Source organism: Vipera ursinii, assembly GCF_947247035.1.
Source record: "Vipera ursinii genome assembly, chromosome: 5".
Lineage (NCBI taxonomy): Eukaryota > Metazoa > Chordata > Lepidosauria > Squamata > Viperidae > Vipera > Vipera ursinii.
The window spans coordinates 98443856-98471413 of NC_139518.1; the positions used below are offsets into that span (position 1 = coordinate 98443856).

Below are 27558 nucleotides of genomic sequence, written 5' to 3' on the forward strand. Positions count from 1 at the left end.
GCCGAGGTTTGGGGAGGTTTGGGGAGGCGCCCAAACCTCCCCAAACAGGAACGGAGACCTGCCGAGGTTTGGGGAGGTTTGGGGAGGCGCCCAAACCTCCCCAAACGTCGGCAGGTCTGCGCGGAGGAACGGAGACCTGCTGAGGCTTGGGGAGGCGCCCAAACCTCCCCAAAGGTCGGCAGGAAGAACGGAGACCTGCCGAGGTTTGGGGAGGTTTGGGGAGGCGCCCAAACCTCCCCAAAGGTCGGCAGGTCTGCGTGGAGGAACGGAGACCTGCCGAGGTTTGGGGAGGTTTGGGGAGGCGCCCAAACCTCCCCAAACGTCGGCAGGTCTCCGTTCCTCCGCGCAGTTTTTTTTGTTGACTGGAGTATAAGCCGAAGTGGAATTTTTCAGCCCAAAAAGTGGGCTGAAAAATTCGGCTTATACTCAAGTATATACGGTACTAAAAATCAATTTAAAAACCCATATTCCCCCATCAGGCCAGACCAGCTAATTCAAATAAGTGGGTCTTCAACCCGCGACGGAAGGATCGGAGGTCTGATGCCATCCGGAGCTCAACCGGCAGTTGGTTCCATAATGCCGGGGCGCCCACAGAGAAGGCCCTCCCCCTGGGGGCCACCAGTCGGCATTCCCTGACCGGAGGCACCCTGAGGAGGCCCTCTCTGTGGGCACGTACTGGGCGGAGGGAAGTTGACGCCGGCAGCAGGTGGTCCCCGAGGTACTCCGGACCCATGCCATGTAAGGACTTAAAGACCATTACCAGAACCTTGAATCTCACCCGGAAGACAACTGATAGCCAATGCAGCTCGCGGAGCAAAGGTGTAACATGGGAGTACCGGGAAACTCCCAAGACAACTCTCGCGGCCGCATTCTGTACCAGTTGGAGCCTCCGAGTGGTCTTCAAGGGAAGCCCCATGTAGAGAGCATTACAGTAGTCAAGGCGAGAGGTCACGAGCGCATGAGTGACCGTACACAGGGCATCCCGGTCCAGATAGGGCCGCAACTGGTGCACCAGGTGAACCTGGGCGAAAGCCCCCCTAGTCACGGCCACTATATGATCTTCCAGGGTAAGCCGTGAATCTAGGAGGACTCCCAAGTTGCGAGCCCTATCCACGGGGGGTAAAAGCTCATCCCCCATAGAAAGAGATGGAACATTTTGAATGTCCCGGGATGCCGGAATGCACAGCCACTCAGTCTTGTCAGGGTTGAGTTGAAGTCTGTTCCTCCCCATCCAGACCCGAACCGCCTCCAGGCAACGGGACATCACAGCGAGGGCATCACTGGGGTAGTTTGGGGTCGAAAAGAAAAGTTGGGTATCATCGGCGTATTGATACCCAACTCCAAAACCCCTGTCCCGAGCCCTCCAGAGATCATTCACTAGAGCGACCAATGCCGTCTCCGTGCTGTACCCGGGCCTGAAACCCGATTGGTAGGGGTCCAGATAATCCGCTTCATCCAGGACCAGAGGGAGCTGATGCGCCACCACACTCTCAACAACCTTCGCAAGAAAGCGAAGGTTGGAGACTGGACGAAAGTTGTTCAAGACAGCTGGGTCCAAGGCAGGCTTCTTGAGGAGAGGTCTCACCACCGCCTCCTTCAAGACGGTGGGGAAATAACCCTCACTCAGAGAAGCAGATATAACCGCCTGGAGCCAGCCTCGTGTCCTCTCCCTAGCTGCATAAACCAGCCAGGAAGAGCACGGGTCCAATAAACATGTGGTGGAGCTCAGCCTCCCCATAATGTAACAGATGCGGACTTCAAACCTGTAAACCGCTGAGAACTTCACTACATATTAACTAGGAAGCTGTATTTGGCAACCTTTGCAGGTTTTCTTTCTTCTTTTTTTCCATTGGAAAACGGTAATTTCATTCAACGTAAAGTGGGACTCAATCTTTACGACTGCAGTCGTATCTGAAAACAGCTAGCCATGTCAGGTGGGCTTGCTGGCCTCGGAGGCAGATAGCGGAGAACGCCTAAAGTTCAAATGAATTGTCATTTATATTAAATGTTCTATAATAATAATAATAATAATAATAATAATAATAATAATAATAATAATAATAATAATAATAATAATAATAATAATAATATAAAGTTGGAAGAGACCTTGGAGGTCATCTAGTCCAACCCCCTGCTCAGGCAGGAAACCCTATACCATTTCAGACCAATGGCTGGCCAGTCTCTTCTTAAAAACTTCCAGTGTTGGAGCATTCACCACTTCTGGAGGCAGGTTGTTCCACTGGTTAATTGTTCTAACTGTCAGGAAGTTTCTCCTTAGTTCTAGGTTGCTTCTCTCCTTGGTTAGTTTCCATCCGTTGCTTCTTGTCCTGCTTTCAGGTGCTTTGGAGAATAGCTTGACTCCCTCTTCTTTTTGGTAGCCCCTGAGATACTGGAACACTGCTATCATGTCACCCCTCACCCTTCTCTCCATTAAACTACACATACCCAATTCCAGCAACCGTTCCCTATACGTTTTAGCCTCCAGCCCCCTAATCATCTTTGTTGCTCTTCTCTGTACCCTTTCTAGAGTCTCGAAATCTTTTTTACATCGTGGTGACCAAAACTGGATGCAGTATTCCAGGTGTGGCCTTACCAAGGCATTGTAAAGTGGTATTAGTACTTCACGCGATTTTGATTCTATCCCTCTGTTAATGCAGCCTAGCACTGTGTTGGCTTTTTTGGCAGCTGCAGCACACGGCTGGCTCATATTGAAGTGATTGTCTACTAAGACTCCGAGATCCCTCTCACAGTTACTACTATTGAGCAAGGTACCACCTATACTATACCTATGCATTTGATTTTTCCTGCCTAAATGTAGAACCTTCTGCCTGGAAGCATCAGCACGAGGCTTTGAATTTTCAGGCCATGAGTAGGGTCAACCAACATTTTGAGAAAGTCAACCATCCTGAGTCAAATATACTACTTTCTTGGTCTCAGAATAGAGTTCCGTATGGTGTTTCTGATTCAGAAATTTCCCTTTCAAAAGAGAAACCAAGAGTCACTTGATTCGTGGTGATCACATCTATGCAGCTTTCTTGTCAGAGTTTGTGACGCTTTCCCTGGACGCTTCCCGAGCTGGGAGGAAGACGAACCATTTCTGGGCACATCTGGAGGAAACTTTGATGTTGTGTATTGCTGATTAGATAGGTTTGTTGTGATAGAAATGTCTCGTGCTTGTTGCTACTGTTCCAGAATTAACCACTGGAACAGCTGGCCTCCAGAAATCATGGGCACTCCATCACTGGCGGTTTTTAAGAAGAGGCTGGACAATTGGATTGAATTTATCCAGAACAAGTATAGGGTCAAGAAGTTTCATGTAGCATTTGAATAAGTCTTCTTTCTTTTTTTTCTTTTTCTATTTTAGCTTTTTTATATATATTTAATATTACTAAGGTTTGTTTTATCCTATATAAGCTAGAGAGTGATGGATTTTAGAGTTTATGGCTTTTAGTATATGGTTGTTTATGATTGTTTTTTTATATATATACCTTGTATTTAGCTCTGGGAAGTCGGGGGGGGGGAGGGGGGAGAGGGAGGGGGGAGGGTGAGGGGAGGGGGAGGGGGGATTGTTAAAGATAAACTGTATGTTAAAACTTTTTAATAAAAAAAAAAAAGAAGAGGCTGGACAACCACTTGTCTGCTTGAGCAGGGGGTTGGACTAGAAGACCTCCAAGGTCCCTTCCAGCTCTATTCTACTCTACTCTACTCTACTCTACTCTACTCTACTCTACTCTACTCTACTCTTCTACTCTACTCTACTCTACTCTACTCTACTCTACTCTACTCTACTCTACTCTATTCTATTCTATTCTATGTAAAAGTAAAAAGTTATGGCTGTATGTTATTACCTTATTTGGCTGAGTTAGAAAGAGTTGGTTGTCTACTTTTCTTTTTCACCTTTTCTGCTACGCTTTTTCCTCTTCCCTTCCTCCTACCCTCCTCTCCTATTTTTTTTTTTTTATTTTTCTTTGTATCTTATATTACGATAAACTCGCAAGATGATATCTATTTTTAAAAAAGAGAACAGAACAATGTTATGATCCAACTCTTTTTAAAAGCTGTGCCCTTAAGAGGAAAGGAGGACTTGAAAACCATCCAATTCAACTTTCTTCCGTTTCAGCAAAAAAAAAAAAAATCCCCACGCACCATCTCAAACTCCTGGAAAAAAACAACACGCAGGTTGCCAAGAAAGCCAGGGGGCTGCATCCATGATGTCATTATGAGCGAAGCTCACTCACTTCAAGGCAACATCGCCTTTTGACCACCTTCGTCCGCCCTGCAAAAACATTTTTGCCTTCAACAACAACCTGAAACATCCCAGTTGCTTTCTCACACAAATAAGGAACAGGAATAAATCAGACACAGGACAGAACTGAAAGAATCCATTTGCTTCGGAGAACAATTGCTGGCTGAATTGCTTGCTCCGGAGGAAATGGGAGTGGGGGGGGGGAAGCAAGCAAAATCTCTACTACATGCGGAGAACAAAGTTATCACCTGAACCAAAGACGACGACTGTATATTGTCCAAATCCAGTTTTGTCTGTTACGAGGTTAGTTTGGCTTATTACAAAGATAGATAGATAGATAGATAGATAGATAGATAGATAGATAGATAGATAGATAGATAGATAGATAGATGATAGATAGACAGACAGAGGGATAGATAGATAGATAGATAGATAGATAGATAGATAGATAGATAGATAGACAGACAGAGGGATAGATAGATAGACAGAGGGATAGATAGATAGATAGATAGATAGATAGATAGATAGATAGATAGATATAGATAGATAGATAGACAGACAGATAAGATAGATAGATAGATAGATAGATAGATGATAGATAGACAGACAGAGGGATAGATAGATAGATAGACAGACAGAGGGATAGATAGATAGACAGAGGGATAGATAGATAGATAGATAGATAGATAGATAGATAGATATAGATAGATAGATAGACAGACAGATAAGATAGATAGATAGATAGATAGATAGATAGATAGATAGATAGATAGATAGATAGATAGATAGACAGAGGGATAGATAGATAGACAGATAGACAGAGGGATAGATAGATAGACAGAGGGATAGATAGATAGATAGATAGATAGATAGATAGATAGATAGATAGATAGATAGATAGATAGATAGATAGATAGATAGATAGATAGACAGAGGGATAGATAGATAGACAGATAGACAGAGGGATAGATAGATAGACAGAGGGATAGATAGATAGATAGATAGATAGATAGATAGATAGATAGATAGATAGATAGAGACAGAGAGACAGAGATAAACATCAGACGAAAGCAATGGACAGGAACTTTTGAACTATTAAGAGGGAGGGAGAGAGGAAGGAATGAAGGAAACCGTATGGAAGAAAGGAAAGAGGGAGGGAGGGAGGGAGGGAGGAAGGAAACTCGATGAAAGAAGGGAAAGCAGAAGGGAGGGAGGAAGGGAAGGAGAGAAGAAGAAAGGGAGGAAGGAAGGAAACTATGGAAGAAAGGAAAGCAGGAGAGGGAGGAAGGGAGGAAGGAAAAGAAAGAAAGAAAGAAAGAAAGAAAGAAAGAAAGAAAGAAAGAAAGAAAGAAAGAAAGGAGGAAGGAAGGAAGGAAGAAAGGAAGAAAGAAAGAAAGAGAGAGAGAGAGAGAGAGAGAGAGAGAGAGAGAGGAAGGAAGAGCAAAGGAAGGATGGACAACCTGTTATTGTCACATTGTTTACCAAAGCATTTGTTGCATTCAATCAACATTTCATTTCTCCATTATTCACTCCTCCCTATTTCCTTTTCCTTTCTCAGGTCTGAAGCTCAGTCCCAGCCGAGCTGGGCGGACAGTCTGAGCCCGGCCGATTTTGGATCGGCTGCCAAGAGAAGCCAACTGTGCCGGGCATTGTCGCTCTTGGCTTTGTGGGAAACTTTGGAGAGGGCTTCAGAGCCCAAACCTCTTCTCTCTTTGGCCTCCCCCCCCCGATGGAGGAATGGGCTGAAACTCCACCTTGCCTGAGGACGGTGACACCATCCGGGTTGCCCCAGACCCAAACGGAGGAGGCCACCACGTTTCCCTTTGCAATCCAACCCTCCCTCCCTCGGCTTTTTCGCTTTCCCACCGGGGAAGTTGCAATTCTGCAAGGCTGGGTTTTCATCTAGCCTCTGTAAGCCACTGCTGCAATCTGTTCCTCACCTCACTCACTCCGCGAGGGGTAGAAAAGCAAGAGTGACAGAATAACAGAGCCGGGAGGGACTTTTGAGGTCTTCTAGTCTAACCCTCTGCTCGAGCAGGGCGGCCCTGCACCGTTCCAGACAAACGGCCGTCCAATCTTCTCTTAAAACAGGACAAGGGGAATAAGTCAGAAAGGATGAGGGCTTCCGCCAACTGCGGATCAAGATTTCCTTGCCCATCTAAGTCTTTAAGGCTCAGCCACGTCCCACTCAGAAATGGTGGATCGTGAAAAATTTGGGCAGGAAACAGGGCGGGAAATCTAACCTACGCTGGGTCTGAAATGCCGCCGACAGCGTATCTCCGTACAGAATTCCTCAGCGCTTCAAGGATTCGCAATGGGACGTGCTTGCCCGACAACGTCTGGCGGGCGGAAACCACTCATTAATTTCCAGAATGATCTCCTCTTATAAGGTGGAAGCGTAACAGCCGGGGTTAACCCTCCAGAGGCTTGCCGAGGGGGAGAAATGTGAGCAATTTAGGGCCGTGCAAACACACACACACACAAACAACCAAGCTGAAAGCTCCAGACAAAGGCCTGGCGGTGTGGTTCCTTTTCTCCCCCCCCCCGATTCTCTTCACCATGGTTACCAGCAAAATAAAATCAAGGACAAGCGTTGTTTTTTTTTGTCCCAAGATCTGGTTTTACCGGGCAGGTTTTCCCCCGAATGCAATTGCCCCAAGTGAAGACGACCACTGCTTTTTTCAACCAGTCACAAACACACCAACACCTCCCCGGATCTATTATTCACAACAATGGCGACAAGCATCCTCCGGCAATGCAACAAGCATCCTCTCCTACAAAAGGGCTCTGCAAGAGAAGTGATGCCTTCCTTTCCCTTCTTCGCCATCTGACACACTTCTACCCACAATGCTCTCCCCTCCTTCCCCCCCTCCCTCTCTCCCGTGTCATGCACGTGCGCGCACTCCCCCCCCCCAACCCACCCTCAGAGTGGCTAGACAGAGCACGCACACCCTCCAATGCCCCCGCATGCCTCCTTCCCCTCTGAAGACAGCAACTTACCCACAAGTTAAGTTTTCGTTCCAAACTAGCCAGCTTTTGGCGTCCCCACCACCGTGGGGAACGAGGGCTGAGTTTTTCCCCCTCCCTTTTCTTCTCGGGCAGGGGAGAGGAGGGGGAGAGCCAGGCCCATATGGCTGGGAAGACCTGGAGGAGCAGTCATGTGGTCCCGAACAAAGAAGAAAAAGAAGAAGATATATATATATATATATATATATATATATATATATATATATATATATATATATATATATATATATATATATATATATATATACATACATACACACACACACACACATATATCCCGGGCTACCTTAATCTCAGGACCAAGAAGCTTGGAGCTATTTGCAAGCCTGGGTTGGCTCCCCCTTGCACCACGGGCATCCTTGCTTGCCGCTGCTCAGTGGCTCCCCTTTTTTTTTTTCCTTCCTCCTCTTCTTCCTCCTTCCCCTGTCCAGCACACACACACACACACACACACACACACTCACACACCCATCAATTATGCATCGCTTGTCTCCCGGTTTCCAGGCGCAGCCAATCACCGACGGAGTCTTGCTAATGGGCTCCCGCTGTACTTGCCAAGCGGTGATTTGTGTTTTCAGCAACAAACCTCCCGAGACAATGACAAGAGAATCAGATGCGGCTTGCCAACTTCACACGTCTGGGCGGACAGACCTGAAAGGAGGAAGGGGGCCCTGGCTTAGCCTCCGGAAGGCAGGGATGGAGAACGGCGGTCTCCGGGAGCAGAGAGCCGGGGGAGGCTCCTGGACTCGGTGCCCACCCGCCCGTAAAGGAGCGGGCATCCCCCACACACCCAGCAGGAAAGTCTCACCTCTGCGGCATGTTCCCTGTGTTCCTGGCAGGGACCGTTCCTTTCTGGGGTGTCTAAGAGCCTGTTCTGATCCTCGCCCATTCTACCCGTCACTGAACGGGGCGCCTCAATGCACAAGACCCCCTTTGCCAACATAGATACTACACGCCAGACAAGCCGACGCAGAGAGAGAGAGAGAGAGAGAGGGAGGGAGGGAGGGAAGGAGGGAAGGAGAATACAAGGAGACGGAGGAAAGGAAAGCCAGGCATCTCACATTTCAAACTTGCCAGGAGGGGGGGACACGCCGGGGAAGACTGGACCAAAGGCCGTCTCCCGGGGACACGGCCAAAGAGCACAGAGGACCCTCGGCCAAAGAGCACAGAGGACCCTCGGCCAAAGAGCACAGAGGACCCTCTGCCATCCACTCCTTGGAGGCCAGACTTGTTTGAGTGCACCTAGCAAGCCATTGAAGGGGTCCCCTCCAAAAAGGGCTCCCGTTTTGAGACACCCCTTGACGGATGGGGGTCTCCCTTCCACCAAAGCCCTCCTGCTAAGTGAGCATCCAGAAGAGGGGAGGGTTTGCTTTGGGAGAAGGCCCAAGTGCTGTTGGGGGCTTCCGGCTGGCTATTCCCCACCCCCCCACCCCACCCCAGAAAGGAAGGGGAGGGGATAGAAGCCACCTGGATAGGTTCTGATAATTTGGGCAGGAAGAAGGAAAGGAGGCAGGTTGATGTCTCCTTCAGAACTCTACCTGAAAAATAGCCTGGGTTGCAACTGACTGGTAGTCTGATTCTATCCATCACTTAGAACCCCTGGGAAAATTCCATATTTAGTCTAGTTGAAGTGGGTTAATTCTTTGAATGAGAAGCAGTGGCAGATCAGGACCTGCCTGTTTCATTCTTCTAGAAACATATTTTTGATATGGTCAAATGACTAAATCAATAAAGGTTCTATTCTAATTTATGCCATCCCATTCTCTATTCTATTCCATTCTCTATTCCATTCCATATTCTATTCTATTCTACTCTACTCTACTCTACTCTACTCTACTCTACTCTACTCTACTCTACTCTACTCTACTCCACTCCACTCCATATTCTACTCTACTCTACTCTACTCCACTCCACTCCACTCCACTCCACTCCACTCCATATTCTATTCTATTCTATTCTATTCTATTCTATTCTATTCTATTCTATTCTATTCTATTCTATTCTATTCTATTCTATTCTATTCTATTCTATTTTATTCTATTCTACTGTATTCTATTCTATTCTTCTATTTAATTCTATTCTATTCTATTCTATTCTATTCTATTCTATTCTATTCTATTCTATTCTATTCTATTCTATTCTATTCTATTCTATTCTATTCTATTCTATTTTACTCTACTCTATTCCATTCCATTCTGCGTTCTGTTCTGTTTTATTCTGTTCTAATTCTTACTCTATTCTATTCCATTCCATTCTGCATTCTGTTTTGTTCTGTTGTATTATTACCCAGCAACACGAAAGCATCTCATTAACTCAAGGTGAGCTCAAGAAAGCTAAACAGGGACAACCTGGTTAGTGCTTAGATGGAAGAAGATCAGGAAGCTATGAATTGTAAAGTAGATTGAGAGGTTGATAACACATCCTGGAAGAAAATCACATGGAGATATTCATGAAGTCAAATTGTGCTTGATTTAAAGGAGATGTTTCTTTTGACATTCTTTTTGAAGACCCACAATTGGGAAAGGATCAATATTATTTTGTGCCTGGAAAAAGCATGCAATTATACAGCAACCAAATTCAAAATATCTTCGATTGGATTATCACTACTTTGATAACCCCACCATCTTCGGGGAAAATATTAAGCATAGTGCATAAAACATGGCCCCAGATTCCAGATTCCACTCCAGGTTTTAATCCCATCCCTTTAGATGTACTAAAACAGATTAAATCACGGAGAAGACAGAGAACTGGTGAGGGATGATTTTGGATCATTGAGGTGGCATCTAGTGCTCTGTAAAGTTCAATTTACCTTCTGTGCTGTCAGGAAAAAATATTAGCTTAATACAGTTACTCATCCCACACAGGTTCAATGGGTCACTGAATTCAGTTCATTTTCCGTGCAGAATCTGGATACCTTGGGCAAATTTTAGAATGTCAGAACTGATTTAACTACACCGTGCACAGAGTCTGGTACTAACAATTTAATGCCCCTCAAATTGCTAGTCTCATTTCAGGAACAAATCTGATTTGCATCAGAAGCCTACAGTAAGTTCAGGAGGAGACAATGTCTTTCAACTAACTCTTGACCTTGAGGTTGTCATACCCAGAGCCGTAAAGTGACACAAAGCCCATCACTGATTCATTACATTATTGGGGTTTCAATTCATTCATCCTTTGCTTTGAAGTTATCTCTTTCAAGTCAAGTTCTTGCTGGCTTCACAGAGACATCCTGGCTTTCATCTTAGCAATGGGTCCGAAGTGGTTTCCCACTGTTAAATTTCTTTTCAGCAATACCTTTCTGTCAAGAATCAAGTTATGACATTGCCTTGCTGGTCTCTCATATAAGAAGGACTAAATATTCACACATAGCTTTTTTTTTAAAAAAAAAAGAACTCAGCTAAGCTTACCAACAACTGTCAGATAACTGTGACTATTATTTGTTTACCTGGTGCATTATCTTGTTTTTATGGATTGTATCCTGTATGAAACTATCTGGGGATTGGCAGTCTCTCTCTCTCTCTCTCTCTCTCTCTCTCTCTCTCTCTCTGTGTGTGTGTGTGTGTGTGTGTGTGTGTGTGTGTGCGTGTGTAGAGAGAGATGATAGATAGATAGATAGAGACAGTAAATATAAATAGATTAGTTAGCTAGCTAGCCAGATAGATAGATAGACAGACAGATAGATATAGACAGTAAGTATAAATAGATTAGATAGATAGATATAGATAGATATAGACAGTAAATATAAATAGATTAGACAGACAGATAGATAGATAGATAGATAGATAGATAGATAGATAGATAGATAGATAGATAGTAAATATAAATAATTAGTTAGCTTGCTAGCCAGATAGATAGATATAGACAGACAGATATAGACAGTAAGTATAAATAGATAGATAGATAGATAGATAGATAGATAGATAGATAGATAGACAGTAAATATAAATAGATTAGAGAGAGAGAGAGAGAGAGAGACAGACAGACAGACAGACAGATAGATATAGACAGTAAGGATAGATAGATAGATAGATAGATAGATAGAGAGAGAGAGAGAGAGACAGACAGACAGACAGACAGACAGACAGATATAGACAGTAAGGATAGATAGATAGATAGATAGATAGATAGATAGATAGATAGATAGATAGATCACATGGCTATATGATAATTGGAAAATCTCTTGTGAAAAAGATTTTCGGACTTCATGTTTCTCTTTAAGTAGATCCCAACCCTTCTTTGTTTTCCTTCTGAAGTGGACATGTTTTACAGAAGTCAAACTGCCTAGCTAGAAATAGTGTATTTGCTTTTCCTCTGTAAAATCTACAGTAGGTTTCTAATCCCACATTGCTTCTCAAAATACCATGGTGTTTTTTTTTAAGTCATCATTGTGAGTAGAATCAGGCAGCATATCTAACTGAATTAAAACCTACTGCATTTTGAACTAGTGGTTAATCACTGGCTGCAATTAATCATAAAGGGGCTCCCCATTTTTCCAGGTCAAATTCCCAGGTGTTTCCAGAGATTATTAGATTTAAACTTCAGCAAGGACCCGGTGGTGTGTGTCAAGTAACTTCACAGGAAAGGATCTCACAGTAGGAAAAAAAACAACACCTGTTTAAAAGAGAACAAGGAATTTTCCAATTTGCACTCGGAAACTCTTCAGAAGAAGAATTCTAGTACGTTACTCCAAAGCCGAAGAGAAAAAGAGGACCAGCCATTTAATACAGCTTTGTAATCTGTGATGCAATGAGCAAGAATTTGGCAAACTCCAGGAGACAACGGAGGACAGGGGTTCCGGCGTCCTATGGTCCATGGGGTGACAAAGAGTCGGGCAATCAGCACCACAACAACTTGGTTACACTGCAGTAAATTGAGAGGTGTCCTGAAGGGAAGATAGAAAAACTACATTTTTTTTTTCTTTTAACCAGATGTATACATTCTGGGATTTGAAAGTAAACATTTTCAATCAAGAACAAGCTCTCCCAAAAAACCTAAGACAAAGGGAAGCTGCTCTCTTTGGAGTTTAAAAAAAACTATCCGAAAAGCCTTTGCTAAGTCCTGAAATTGGACCAGCGGTGGATGCAAAAATATACTTTCCAAAAATCGCCTCCGAACAACATCTCACGCCCACCCCCTCCCCAAACATCAGAATTTATGAGAAGAAGATTAAAAACTGCAGTTACCCCAGACTCCTTTCTTTAGTAATTATTCATATACCTGTTTTGCTGAGAATAACTCCCAAGCTCCAGGATGTCTGCCTGCCAAAGCTAGGATGGAGACAGGAACTTTGCTAAATTGACTTTTCTGGCTACTCTTCTGCTTCAAGAGCTGTTTTCAAGGGCAAATGTCTAATGCTCGATGAGCAAAACACAAGGCAATTGAAGACGGGTGTTCTGTCAGAAAAAAAAAAGTACTAAAGGCTCTATGTCAGCATTTACTCTCACTGCAAGACTGGGTTGGGTTTTCCATTACCGAAGATTATGAAAAGCATATAGCCAACGAGGGCACTGTTCCAACGCAGAGGTCCCCAACCTTTTGGGCACCAGGGACCAGTTCTGTGGAGAGAGGAACCACTGGAAGAAGAGGGCCTCTCGGCTAATCCATCCCAAGCCATGAAGGACTTTAAAGGGGACAAGCAGCACCTGGAATTCTGCATTTGATGGGCTGCCCCAAAGAAGAGGGGGTCACGTTATTCTCCAAAGCACCAGAAGGCAGGAGGAGAAGCAATGGATGGAAACTGACCAAAGAGAGAAGCAACCTGGATTTAAGGAGAAATTTCTTGACAAGAGAGGACAATTAACCAGCAGAGCAGTCTGCCTTCAGAGATCGTGGGTGCTCCATCACTGGAGATTTTTAAGAAGAGGCTAGACAGTCACTTGTCTGAGCTGGTATAGGTTCTCCTGCTTGAGCAGGGGGTTGGACTAGAAGACCTCCAAGGTCCCTTCCAGCTATATTCTATTCTATTCTATTCTATTCTATTCTATTCTATTCTATTCTATTCTATTCTATTCTATTCTATTCTATTCTATTCTATTATTCTATTCTATTCTATTCTATTCTATTCTATTCTATTCTATTCTATTCTATTCTATTCTATTCTATTCTATTCTATTATTCCATTCCATTCCATTCCATTCCATTCCATTCCATTCCATTCCATTCCATTCCATTCTATTATTCTATTATTCTATTCTATTCTATTCTATTCTATTCTATTCTATTCTATTCTATTCTATTCTATTCTATTCTATTCTATTCTATTCCATTCCATTCCATATTCCTATTCTATTCTATTCTATTCTATTCTATTCTATTCTATTCTATTCTATTCTATTCTATTCTATTCTATTCTATTCTATTCTATTCTATTATTCTCTTCTCTTCTCTTCTCTTCTCTTCTCTTCTCTTCTCTTCTCTTCTACTCTACTCTACTCTACTCTACTCTACTCCTACATGGCACAGGAACAGGAACAACTCCAAACAGAAAACCCCAAAGATTCGTTCAGGAAGGCTGGGGCCAGGAACTTTGGAGCTGATGGGATTAGAAAGACAAAGACCCCTAAAAATCTATATCCCGCACCCAAAATCTAAAGACATGACCTTTAGGACACAATAGGATTAACCCCCCACTGTTAGAAGACCAAAAGGGCACACTCAAGCTCAGGTCAAAGTTCACGGCACAGGAACAGGAACAGCCTCATACGGGAACAAGTCCAAACACAAAAGCCCCCAAAGGTATAAAAATCCATCCACTCCCAGCTCCATTTGGTCAGCCAGCCTAGAAACATGCTGTGTCACTGACGTTTCTGGCAGCTAACTAAACATGAACCTTCTTTCCGAACGGCCTCCATTTTATTTATTCCCGGCTTGGGCTGGACCCGATTATTTTCCTTTCAACAATGTGGTGTCCGATAGTTACAATGAAAGAATTGGAAGGTCCACATGCAGAAATCCAGAAAAGACAAGAGTTAAAAATGTAGCTGAAGTGACTTCATTTATTCTTTCCCACAGAGCCTAATAGACTGGAGTCCTTTCTCTCCAGCTGTGTGTTTAGCACTGAGACAGAAGGAGAAGTTTCCAGTTTCACTGGGTATGTTTCCCTTTTCAAAATTTTGCATCTATAGTGATCTCAGAGACATATGTCAGTCGTACTGCCCTGCTTCTCAGCAGATGTTCAATAGGGAGGAAGCTATTTGGACATCTGCAGCTAACCCACAACAAAATTGTTGAGGAGCATATGGAGTGTGGTGGGGAAGGGGGGTAAGCTTTGAAATTATGGGTTACCCTAAGCTTGATGTTACCATAAGAAAGGCTGAGCGCCAAAGAATTGAGGCCTTTGAACTCTGGTGCTGGAGAAGACTCCTGCGAGTCCCTCGGACTGCAAGGCGATCAAACCGGTCAGTCCTAGAGGAGATCAACCCTGACTGCTCTTTAGAAGGGCAGATCCTGAAGCTAAAACTCAAATACTTTGGCCACCTAATGAGAAGGAAGGACTCACTGGAGAAGAGCCTAATGCTGGGAAAGGTTGAGGGCAAGAGAAGAAGGGGACGACAGAGAATGAGGTGGCTGGATGGAGTCACTGAAGCAGGAGGCGTGAGCTTAAATGGACTCCAGAAGATGGTAGAGGACAGGAAGGCCTGGAGGAACGTTGTCCATAGGGTCGCGATGGGTCGGACACGTCTACGCAACTAACAACAACAACAAAGCTTGATGTTGAGGAAAAGCATGGAAAAGGAAGCTGGTAAAATAGGATTGCCCCATTCCTTACTTAGCTCACCCGATTTCATAGGGAAAAATTAGAAGCCATGGAAGAGTTAGCTAACGTCTAGCTTCCTCTGCAGCAGTCAAGAATGAAAGATGCAACAAAAGCAAAAAAAAAATACAGCGCCTGGAATGCAGGGGGTCCTCGATTTATAATAGTTCATTTCGTGACCGTTCGAAGTTACAATAGTGAAAAAAAATGAGTGATGACCGTTATTCATACTTGCAACAGGTGAAGCATCCCCATGGTCATCTGATCAAAAATTCAGCTGCTTGGCAACTAGCTCGTATTTATGACGGTCGCAGCGTCCCAAAGTCATGTGATGCCGTTCTGAGACCTTCTGAGAAGCAAAGTCAATGGGGGGGAGCTAGATTCACTTAACAACCAGGTTACTAACTTAACCACTGCAGTGCTTCACTTAACAACTGTGGCAAGAAAGATCGTAAAACCGGGTCAAAACGCATTGAACAAACATTTCGCCTGCCAACAGAAGTCAGCTGTGGTGGTATGTCGAAGGACTATCTGTTCTACCAGATGGGAAAATATGGGAATATAAAATAATATTTTGAACTATGTATGTCTCGCCTATTGAAGGGAAGAATCGGGGGTGGAGGGGACATGTAACCTAGAACTAAGGAGGAATTTCTTGACAGTGGGAACAATTAAGCAGTGCAATCTAGAACGCCCAGAATGGTGGGTCCTCCATCACTGGAGGGTTTTCAAAAATAGAATGGACATGCACTTGACCGGGATGGTATAAGGTCTCCTGCTTTGAGCAGAAGACCTTCCAGCCTTTTGATTCTGCGTTTGGTGTTTTGCAGGCCTCTCTACAGAGGCTAAGACAGAATGGCCAATCTGCAAGGTTATTTAAGTAGAAGACCATGCTTCAGAGCTTATCAATCGGCCCGTGTTAATGGAGAAGGCTTTACAGGTGGGGAATGGGACAACTGCCGCAGGACAACTCACCACAGCCAACTCCCCATGGGACAACTCACTGCGGAACAATTTAACAATCCTATTTAATGAGTTAAAATCAATAAACACGATTTTAAATTTTTGTCGATCATATTTCATTCTGTGCCTCCTTTTGCATCCTTTCTTTAATGATTCTATTCCACCATTTCTTTGATATTAGTGTAACTCTTGTCCAAGAACAAGTTCTCCTGCAGCGAGTTGGCCATGGCTAGTTGGCCATAGTGAGTTGGCCATGACAAGTTGGCCATGGCGAGTTGGCCATGATGAGTTGGGCATGCTATGTTGGCCATGGCAAGTTAGCCATGATGAGTTGGCCATGGCGAGTTGGCCATGACAAGTTGGCCATGACGAGTTGACCATGGTGAATTGGCCATGGCGAGTTGACCATGACAAGTTGGCCATGGTGAGTTGGCCATGGTGAGTTGGCCATGATGAGTTGGCTATGATGAGTTGGCAATGGTGAGTTGGCCGTGGTGAGTTGGCCATGGCAAGTTGTCATACACCCTTCCAGGTGATATCTTGGGATGCTTAAACTGGGATACGTAAGGAGGAACTCATACTGTCCTTTTCCCTTTGACTAGAAAAAATGTGCTACTCCTTCTTTAAATAACTCAAGCGGAGGAATGTTCTCTTTATTTATTGATGCGGCATTAAAAGACGAATCAGAGAAAGTCAAATGAATGTAAACGTTTCTTGTTTAAATGACTAGTTTCACTTTCCTCCTACATCTGTCCCTCCCTTTCATTTCTAGGAAGCTGAAAGCTACATAATAAAGCTTTTGATCTTTTTTCTTTTTCCAAAAAAAAAACCACCTTACATTGCTTCCCTAAGAGGAAATTATTTCTAAAATTGCAATTGCGTTGCTGGCAAAAAGCATCTTGGTACTTCCAATATTGGATTTTGATAGGAAAGGTGTTTCAATTCCCTGAAGCAATGTGATAGCCAGTGGGCTCCTGTAATAGGAGAGTATTTTACTACTGTGAATAAAGCAACTCCCCCCACCCCGAATTAGAATAGAACGGGGCAGAGACCCTAATAATTATTTTGTTTAAAAAAAAACCTTTTATTCATATTATTATTATTATTTATGGTATGCCACGTTCACATTTCGATAAAAACGCAGGAGAGAAAAAAATACAACACTGTCCTTGACTTCCAACAATCCGCTTAGCACTGAACTCTTCCTACCACAGCTACAGAGAAATCCCTGGCTCAAATAATCATTACAAGGAGTCCTTGACTTACAACGGTTCATTTAGCGACCGCTCCAAGTTACAATGGCACTGAAAAAAGGGATTTGTGACCATTTTTTTTCACACCGACGACCGTTGCAGCATCCCCGGGGTCACGGGATTGACATTCGGAGGCTTGAAAACCAAGTCACGGTTGCGAGTCACGGTGGGCGTGTCACGTGATCTCCTCTTGCAACCATTCTGACAAGCAAAATCCCCGGGGAAGCCAGGTTCGCTGAACAACCAGGTGGCTAATTTAACAACTGCAGTGACTCACTTAACAACCGCTTAGCCATGTGAATTTTGAGCTCGATTGTGGTCATATGTTGAGGACTACTTGTGCAAAATATTCAGTATTATAAATGAATGTCTAGATTACAGATAAAGTTTTTTCTTCGTTTGTCACAACCAAGAAATAAGCATAGAGGCTCCATTTTGACACTCTTGACTGTCAACCCTGCTGACATCGGATGTTTTTGCTTTGACAACAGATGGAGATGCAACCATTTCCTTCTTTTGTTTTACTCTTAGAATTAGAGTTAGGTGATACTGGGGGGAGGAATGTGCACGAGAGTTTAGCTAGACATAACGATACTGAACCTAGTGTGAGAACCAAGGTTATTGAAATAAGAGATGATAACAAATGGCAGGCTGGAGAGCTGGAGGGGAAGCCTGCATTTCAAACTAATTGGGGAATGTGATTTATGACTGTTAACTGGAGGAGGGAATTGTGCTTTGATACAATGTGCTCAGGGGACGGGAATTCAGATTTTGGCTTTGGCTATGTTAGTGCCAATGCCATGCTACTCAAATAAAGATTCTTTAAGTTAAACAATGCGCATAGTCAAGGCTATGGTCTTCCCAGTTGCAATGTATGGCAGTGAAAGTTGGACCATAAGAAAGGCTGAGCGCCAAAGAATTGAGGCCTTTGAACTGTGGTGCTGGAGAAGACTCCTGTGAGTCCCTTGGACTGCAAGGCGATCAAACCGGTCAGTCCTAGAGGAGATCAACCCTGACTGCTCTTTAGAAGGCCAGATCCTGAAGTTGAAACTCAAATACTTTGGCCACCTAATGAGAAGGAAGGACTCACTGGAGAAGAGCCTCATGCTGGGAAAGACTGAGGTCAAGAGAAGAAGGGGACAACAGAGAATGAGGTGGCTGGATGGAGTCACTGAAGCAGTAGGAGTAAGCTTAAATGGACTCCAGGAGATGGTAGAGGACAGGAAGGCCTGGAGGAACATTGTCCATAGGGTCGCGATGGGTCGGACACAACTTCGCAACTAACAACAACAACAACAAGTTAAACAATGCCTCGAAGTTCTTTGAAGAGTGTCATCTGTCGGAACCAGGACACTGACACTATGTGTTGGATAGTTTGTTTTTCGTCCCACAGTCTCAAGCAGTGATGGCATATTGCCCCAATCATGGAGGGCCTCTGTGCATCGACCATGGCTGGTATTCCTACCGATGATAATGAATAAAAATCAAAGGATTTAAAAATAATAATAATAATAACAATGAAGAAACAGCACATACAATAGTCCTTACTTTCCCCCCCCAAAAAAATTACATTTGCGTTGATCTCATAGCCCTTATAACAATGCCGTGTGAATGGTTAGCCTAATCCCCAAGTCAAGACGGAAGAATAACTGTCCCCTCCTAAGATTTCATCAGAAAGGAAAACTCACAGAACTTTGAGCTCCTAGACCAGGGGTGTCAAACTCAATTTCATTGAGGGCTGCATCAGCATTGTGGTTGCCCTCAGGGGGCCGGGTGCGTATGGCCAGGGTGGGCGTGGCCTACTGGGTGGGCGTGGCTAGAGTGCGTATGGCCTACTGGGTGGGCATGGCCAGCTCTACATCGTTCGCATCAAGGGTGCCTATAGGGGCCTGGGCAGGAGTGGGACAGATCTGAGGGTCTCTGGCAGAAGGAGGGTCTCTGGGCCAGGGCCAAGGCAGTGGGGGCCGTTCCCTCACTGTTTCCAGGATGGCTTCACGGGCCACATGAAACCACTTCGCGGGCCGGATCCGGCCCCCGGGCCTTGTGTTTGACATGTCTGTTTTAGAATGTCTTTCTTACTGTTCTACATTCTTACTGCTCTAAGTCAGGATTGAAGATGATGATAGATAGATAGATAAGATAATAGGTAGATAGAAGACAGACAGAGATAGACAGACAGACAGACGATAGATGATAGAGATGGATGGATGGATGCATAGACAGACGTAGAGATTAGATAGATAGAGGTTGTCCCAAAGAAGAGGGAGTCAAGCTATCCTCCAAAGTGCGTGCAGACAGGACAAGAAGCAACGGATGGAAACTCACCAAGGAGAGAAGCAGCCTAGGACTAAGGAGAAACTTCCTGACAGTGAGAACAATTAACCAGTGGAACCACCTGCCTCCAGAAGCTGTGAATGCTCCAACACTGGAAGTTTTTAAGAAGAGACTGGACAGCCATTTGTCTGAAATAGTATAGGTCTTCCTGCCTGATCAGGGGGTTGGACTAGATGACCTCCAAGGTCTCTTCCAACTCGATGATGATGATGATGATAGATAGATTGATAGATAGATAAATAGATAGATAGGTAGGTAGATAGATAGATAGATAGATAGATAGATAGATAGATAGATAGATAGATAGAAAGATAGATAGAAAGATAGATAGATAGACAGACGATGATAGATGATAGATAGATAGATAGATAGATAGATAGATAGATAGATAGATAGATAGATAGATAGATAGATAGATAGATAGATAGACAGACAGACAGACAGACAGACATATAGATAGATGAATGGATGTGTGGGTGGGAGGGTGGATGCATCCAGACAATAGATAATAGGTACATAGAATAGAGAGGCAGAGAGAGAGAAATGAGAGAGAAAGAAAGGGAGAGAGAGAGATTGATTCCTATTGATCCAAATGAATCAGATGCCATAACTATTTTAAATCCACTTCACAGAGTTCTACCTGGGAATCTCTTTCTAGCTACCGAATTACTGTTCGAGGCTGCTCCTTCATCAGCAGAGACTGTCACTGTGACATTAGCACATGTACTTCCAGCATGTTCTTGTGATAAGCAAAGAGTTTATCAAGCCCAACTATATCAACAGAAGAACTTGTTGACATTGTTCTAATACCTAGCCAACACAGGAGTCTTGTAGACTGGTGTTTTTTTTGGAGAAAGTAGATTAATATGACATGACATTAATGGTATTACCTGAAGTTACACATTTTGGTACTGTGAACTGTCCAGATAAAAAGCTATCTTGAAACCATGGCTACAGCTTTATACAACCCTCGGACAGAACAAAGTGTATTACGGTTTAATCCTCTTTTAACTTGTCCTCTTAAAAGAATTGTGTTTATAATTTTGGGGCTTTTCACTTGGGAGTTTGTGGATACCTGCCAAATGGAAATAGAATTAAATAGCCCTTGATTTCAGCTGAAACACCAATAGGATTAAAATATGTCGTTAGATTAAAATATATTTGGCCTCTGTCCTGTCTGCAAACTCCCCCCCCCCACCACCACCAGTGGCTTAAAATTTAAAAATAAAACACTGCTGCTTTCTCTAAAGTCTGAAAGCTGGGAAGCGTGAATGTCACAAGTTCAGTGAAGTCCTGCAAGGGACTTGAGAAGTTGGTGACTCTTTCTAAAAATGCTTTATGTTTACTCTGTTCCCTGGGTTGGTGGGGTCGTCATCATCATGTGGTGCCTATTGGGCAATCATCTAATTTCTTTTTAATATTTGTATTTTGTATTCTACTTTTGCCCTGTGAACCGCCCTGAGTCCTCAGGGAGAAGGGCGGTATAGAAATATTATTAAATTAAAATTAAATCTACTCGCATTTATTTGCATGCTTTCAAACTGCCAGGTGGGCAGGAGCTGGAGCCACGAACGGGAGGACACTCCGTTACGCAGCGCTTGGGACTCAAACCCGGCCTGTCAATCTTTTCCCGGAGACAAGATCAAGTGTTTTTAACCGCGGAGCCACCGTGTCCCTTTTCATTATCATTCGTAATGACAAAAGTAAAGATCAATCCCTTTTTTCCCCAGATTGCAGAAGCTAGGGAGCTTCTGTTTTTGCAACGCTCCTTATTTTTATCTACAAGCATCCGCGCTGACCCCAGAAATGCAAAAAAATAATATGGAGAACACTTAAGCAGAAAATCAGAGGGGAAACCAGAGAAGGGTGAGGGAACAAAGGCTCATAAAATAAAATAAAATCAAAAATCTGAATGAAAGCAGGGAGAATCTCAATAGCATGCAACGACAGGGGGGGAAAGGGGGGATAATTAACGGGGATGTGAAGAATTAATGTTAAAATTATATGATAATGCTGCGGATCTCCAGTCTTTTCAACTCCTGTGGAGCAACGCCGGAAGAGTCAAAATTAGGAAGCTGTAAGGCACCTACAAGGGACGCGGTGGCTCAGTGGGTTAGGACGCTGAGCTTGTCGATCAGAAGCTCAGCAGTTTGGCGGGTCGAATCCCGAGTGCCGCGTAGCAGAGTGAGCGCCTGTTACCCGTCCCAGCTTCTGCCAACCTAGCAGTTCGAAAGCACGTAAAAATGCAAGTAGAAAAATAGGGACCACTCCGGTGGGAAGGGAACAGCGTTCCGTGTGCTTTTGGCGTCTAGTCATGCCGGCCACATGACCACGGAGTCGTCCTCGGACAAGCGCTGGCTCTTCGGCTTTGAAACGGAGATGAGCACCGGCCCCTAGAGTCGGAAACGACTAGCACGCACGTGCGGGGGAACCTTTACCTTTACCTGAGGCTCCTACTGCTTTCTTCTCACTGACTTCGGGAAAACGTGGTTCTCCAAAATTTAAGGAACGGCAAGGAAGGGGGTGGAGGAAAAAAGTAGACAGTTGGGCCCGAAATTTCCGTTGCCAAGCGAGACGTTTGTTGAAGTCAGCTTTGACCCATCTTACGGGCTTCTTTGCCGCGGTCGTTAAATGCATCACTGCAGTCTTTAAGTGAGCAACGCACTTGTGAGGTGAAACTGGCTCCCCCATTGACTTTGCTTGTCGGAAGGTCGCCGAAGGGGATCACGTGATCCCTCTGCAACCGTCCTAAGTACGTGCCAATTGCCCAGCCTCTGAATTTTGATCCCATCACCATGGGGATGCCGCTGTGGTCGCAGGTGAGAAAAGCAGTCATCAGTCTCTTTGTTCAGTGCCGTTGTAACTCTGAACGGTCGCGAAACGAACGGTCGTAAGGCGAGGACTACCTGTTTTCCAAAGAGCCCTGAATTTGGGGAAAATTCTACTAATTCCTGGTTAGACACAACGAGGCCCCCTGTGATTCGTTTACAAAGTGATGCAGGGACTGGTGAAAGCGCTAGAGTTTGTGGTATTTTGAAGAAAAGTTTTTTTTTTTAAAAAAAAAAATGCAGATAGTATTTTACAAAACAACACGACACAATAATTCTTTGAGTGACCGTTCCGAGTTCCAACTGCGCTGGAAAAAAGTGACGTACAATCCTTTTTCGCACTTCGTAGCGCTGCAGCGTTCCCCAGGGTCACGCGATTGAAATTCAGACGCCTGGCAACTGACTCATATTTATGACGGTCGCACAGTGTCCCGGGTTCACGTGATCCCCTTTTGCAACCGTCTGAGAAGCAAAGTTAGTGGGGAGAAGGGTGAGCTGGATGCCCTTAACGGCCGTCTTCCTAACTTGACCTCTGCAGGGATCCGCTTAACAAATGTGGCAAGGCAGGCGGCAGAATGGGGCAAAGCTCCCTCAACCCATGTCTCACTTAGTGACAGAAATTTTGGGCTCAGTTGTCGTACGTCGAGGACTGCCTGTATTGTTATTATTTATATATATATATATATGCTGTCGCTTTGGATTGAAAAGCCAGGAGGCTGCCTCCGTGTTTCCCAGCAAGAGGCAAAAATGATTACAAACATTTAACAATTTATATCTACAATCTCATTTTAGCCCGGCAGCAAAATCATTTTTCAAACTGGCTGCTTAAAAAACGGGGTGCGTGTGCCCGCGAGTGTGTACGCGTGTGCGATCTTAATGAAATTGCTTCTGCGTTTCGTTGCACAACACAGAGCAAGAAGGAGATTTTTTAAAAAAAATTTTGGTTTTGAATGATGGGATAGCAATGAAACCAGAAGCGGGGGAAAAAAGACAAATTTGACGTAGGAGAGAGCTAATCACAGAGGAAGCTGCATTTTACTCGGATATTCAATATTTAGAATAATTTCCCACGAGAAGAGCCTGGCCCGTCGAACCTTTTCCAGAAGTGAAGCAGGAGGGAATTAAAAAGAAAAATAAACCAACAAAAGAGAAGCCTAAAAGGGAAGTTAACGTATTTCAGACAGAAAACAGAAGGGGTGTAGTTTGCTTTGCAAAAAAAATTGCTTCTTTTTAAAGATGTCAGACTTCCACAGGCAGAAATTCATAGCAACGACTTGGAAAAAAGATTTGTCTTACTAAGGTAAAGGTTTCCTACTGATTTGTTAAAGTGTGTGTGTGTGTGTGTGTGTGTGTGTGAGAGAGAGAGAGAGAGAGAGAGAGAGAGAGAGAGAGAGAGAGAGAGAGAGAGAGAGAGAGAGAGAGAGAGAGAGAGAGAAGAGAGAGAGAGAGAGAGAGAGAAAAGAGAGAGAGAGAGAGAGAGAGAGAGAAAGAGAGAGAGAGAGAAAGAGAGAGAGAGAGAGAGAGAGAGAGAGAAAGAGAGAGAGAGAGAGAGAAAGAGAGAGAGAGAGAGAGAGAGAGGGAAGGGAAGAGGAAGGAAGGAAGGAAGGAAGGAAGGAAGGAAGGAAGGAAGGAAGGAAGGAAGGAAGGAAGGAAGGAAGGAAGGAAGAAGAGAGAAATGGGGGAGGGAGGAAGAAATTACACTGATATTTCTATTTAGCATTGAAGCTATTAGACATAATAATTGTGGAATACATTTACGGGTGTTATGACGGAGTATGATTCTTCCATGCTAATTCTTCCATGACATTTTCCCTTTGCAATCCAGTACACGCCACCCAAAGTCCACACTGGGCAGCCAATAAATTCAAATGAATAAGCAAAACGTATGTGTAGTCCTGAATGCTGTCTGAGCTTGTTTGCTTGCTTGCAACGTTTCATTATCTGTCTAAGTAACATCATCAGGGCTAGTCAGAGTGGGTGTCGTCAGTGGGAACAATTAACCACCTTGCTTCCAGAAGATAAAATTACCGACAGTTGAACTTGACTCAAAGAAAGAGTTTGTTTTAAAATGAAGAAATAAGGAATGAAAATCATAAACCATACCATCTATCTATCTATCTATCTATCTATCTATCTGTCTGTCTGTCTGTCTGTCTGTCTGTCTGTCTGTCTGTCTGTCTGTCTGTCTGTCTGTTTATCTACCTATCCATCCATCCATCCATATCTATATCTGTCTGTCTGTCTGTCTGTCTGTCTGTCTGTCTGTCTGTCTATCTATCTATCTATCTATCTATCATCTCTCTCTCTCTCTCTCTCTCTCTCTCTCTCTCTCTCTCTCTCTCTATCTATCTATCTATCATCTCTCTCTCTCTATATATATATAGATAGATAGATATCCATCTATCAATCCATCAATCATCTCTCTCTCTCTCTCTCTCTCTCTCTCTCTCTATATATATATATATATATATATATATATGTATGTATGTATGTATGTATGTATGTATGTATGTATGTATATCACATCACTCAGCTCTTATGCTGCTTTTCTGGGGGGGGGAAGTCAGATAAATCCTGGTTTATCTACATAAACCAGACTTTAGATTATCATTTCCAAAAGAATGTTCTATAATGTCATATTATGGGAGCAGATCTTTGTCTTCGGCCACAATGAAACATGTTTTCTACTCTGGATGATCTCCTTTAGGTTCTGTTAGTCCTTAAAAAGGAAATCTCCAGGACATCCCAGGGGTGTTTTTCGGGGCTAGGAAACAGAAGCGGAGGAACAATCTCCAGAAGCAGCCCTCTCCATCCCACTTCTGTGTCACTGTGAAGAAGGTGTGTCACCTTGGAATCCACAGGAGTTGATTCGCAAGGCTCTTTAATTAATTTATACCTTCGGTTAAGCTGTTTTAAATACTGCACTTATTTGAGTCGGTCGGTGCTTAATATTGAATTTGAGAATACACCCAACGGAAAAGCAGATGCTTCACCGCGGTTAACTAGTCTGAGAAGAGGGACCAGTATATAATAAGAGAGTTCCTGTTCAATCTTTTAAAAGCCTACTTCTTTCTTTCCATTATTAGCTGGTTCCTGATATTCTCAAAATCCTTGTTTAAAATACTCACACCGGCTGCGATGCAGCTGATAAGTTACTTGGAAAAGAACTTCCTCATAGCCCAGCCTCTCTATTCTTATTTCTATCTCCTGTTCCTACTGCGATTTAATCACTCTGACCTTTTTAAGATTGCCTGATGTTGTTCTAATAATACTAAGCTGCCTTGAACTGATTTGTTGTGTTTTGATTTATAATGAGATTGCTCTGGGAGTCCTCAGTTTATAGCTAATTTAGGGTGTTAAGATGAGGGCTACGTCATAAGTAAGTAAGTAAAGAAAAAAATACGCCACAGAGTATTGTGGATGGCCGGACAGCTAGCAAAGTGATTCCAAAACATACAGAAAAACCTTACCTGTCTCAGGTGAAAAGAATGGACTATATCTTATTTTTGGAAATGACGAGGGTGGGATGAACTGCCACCATATTGACAGATTCAGAAAAGATCCCAAAAAATGTTAATCCAACTGATCTGGTAGTGGGTAAAGATTAGATCCAGATGTATGCAGAGGGGATAGAATAGAACTCAACTACTGACTTACTAAGTCCAGTTGGATGCCCCTCAGTTACGTCTCAGTTTATGCTAAGACAGGGGTGTCAAACTGCCGGCCCGTGGGGCTGGTCGCATCATGCGGAGGCTGCACCCAGCCCAGCTCCCGCAGTGCGAAAAAAGTCGCGATATGTCACGACACGTCCCGGGAGGTGGTGACTTTGACACAAGCTCCTTGAAACATCTTCGAGGAAAAATAAGGAAGTCCAGTTGCCTCCTGGAAAAGCATCTTTGGGACATTCTGAAGGACTTTCACTTACCCTCCTCAAACTGGGAATAGGACTGGGGATTTAACAGAGGTTTAGCATGCTTTTTTGCTACCAATTTTCTTTTGCAAATACCTCCGCCCGCGCTTGAGGACAGGACAAGGGGTAATGGATGGAGGCTTGTTAAAGAGAGATTCAACCTAGAATTAAGGAGAACCATTAATCAGTGGGATGGCTTATCTCAAGAAGTTGTGGGTGCTCCATCGCTGGAGGTTTTTAAGAAGAGATGGGAAAGCCATTTGTCTGGAATGGTATAGGGCAGGAGTAGGCAACCTTGGCTCTTTTATGACTCGTGGACTTCAACTCCCAGAATTCCTGAGCCAGCTGACTCAGGAATTCTGGGAGTTGAAGTCCACGAGTCATAAAAGAGCCAAGGTTGCCTACCCCTGGTCTAGGTTCTCCTGCTTGAGCAGGGGGCTGGACTAGAAGACCTCCAAGGTCCCTTCCAACTCTGTTATTCTGTATTTACATCTAAAGCACTAAAAGGCAATTCCTGAACTTAAGGTATCCTGGAATACAGTTCACAGACTGAAGAGTCAAAAGTCAAACACAAATCAATAATTACTGCTATCTCCACTATGGACTTTCACATAGCTGGGGCAAACATCATTTATCATAAATTATCATTTATAATTTAAACTAGAAACCAACCTTTTTACAACCACATTTCCACTTTCCCCCATGGAGGCCTTCCGTGTTTAAAACATTCGTCCACAACTGTCAGCATGAAATACTTGCCATACAACTCAACCTCATGGTGTTATGTCATCATTATTATGTATAATAAGCTTATATTATTATCCAGCCAGAGTAACTAAGAGAGGGGTGTTAAATCATATAACACACCACTAGAAGCCAAAATCATAAGGTTACATCTGAGTTACTTTGGCTATATCATGGGTGCAAATTCATTGGAGAAGTCTGTGATGCTAGGAATGGTTGATGGAACAAAGAGAAACACACTGGCTTGATAACCTCAAATCTGATGCAAAGTTGAACATCCAATAATTGAAACAAGCTGTGCTTGACCTGTAGCACACTTCCCTACCAAATTACCAAGATTCGGACACAACTAAATGGTTAAAAACAACAACAGCAACAATAGGCTTAAGTTACACATCATGTTCTCATTTAATAGAAAATATATATATATTCATGACTGAAGGTGATTTTAATAAATTAGTTTAATCGAGTGCATTGTATTACATAGAACACAGCATCCT

The 27558-nt window shown here is 43.6% G+C and overlaps 1 protein-coding gene across 1 annotated transcript in view; it reads right to left on the minus strand.

Annotated features, from left to right (window-relative positions):
• ZMIZ1 (zinc finger MIZ-type containing 1) overlaps nt 1–27558 on the minus strand; it is a 298798-nt gene that overhangs the window by 89175 nt on the left and 182065 nt on the right. The gene's annotated exons all lie outside the window — the stretch shown is intronic.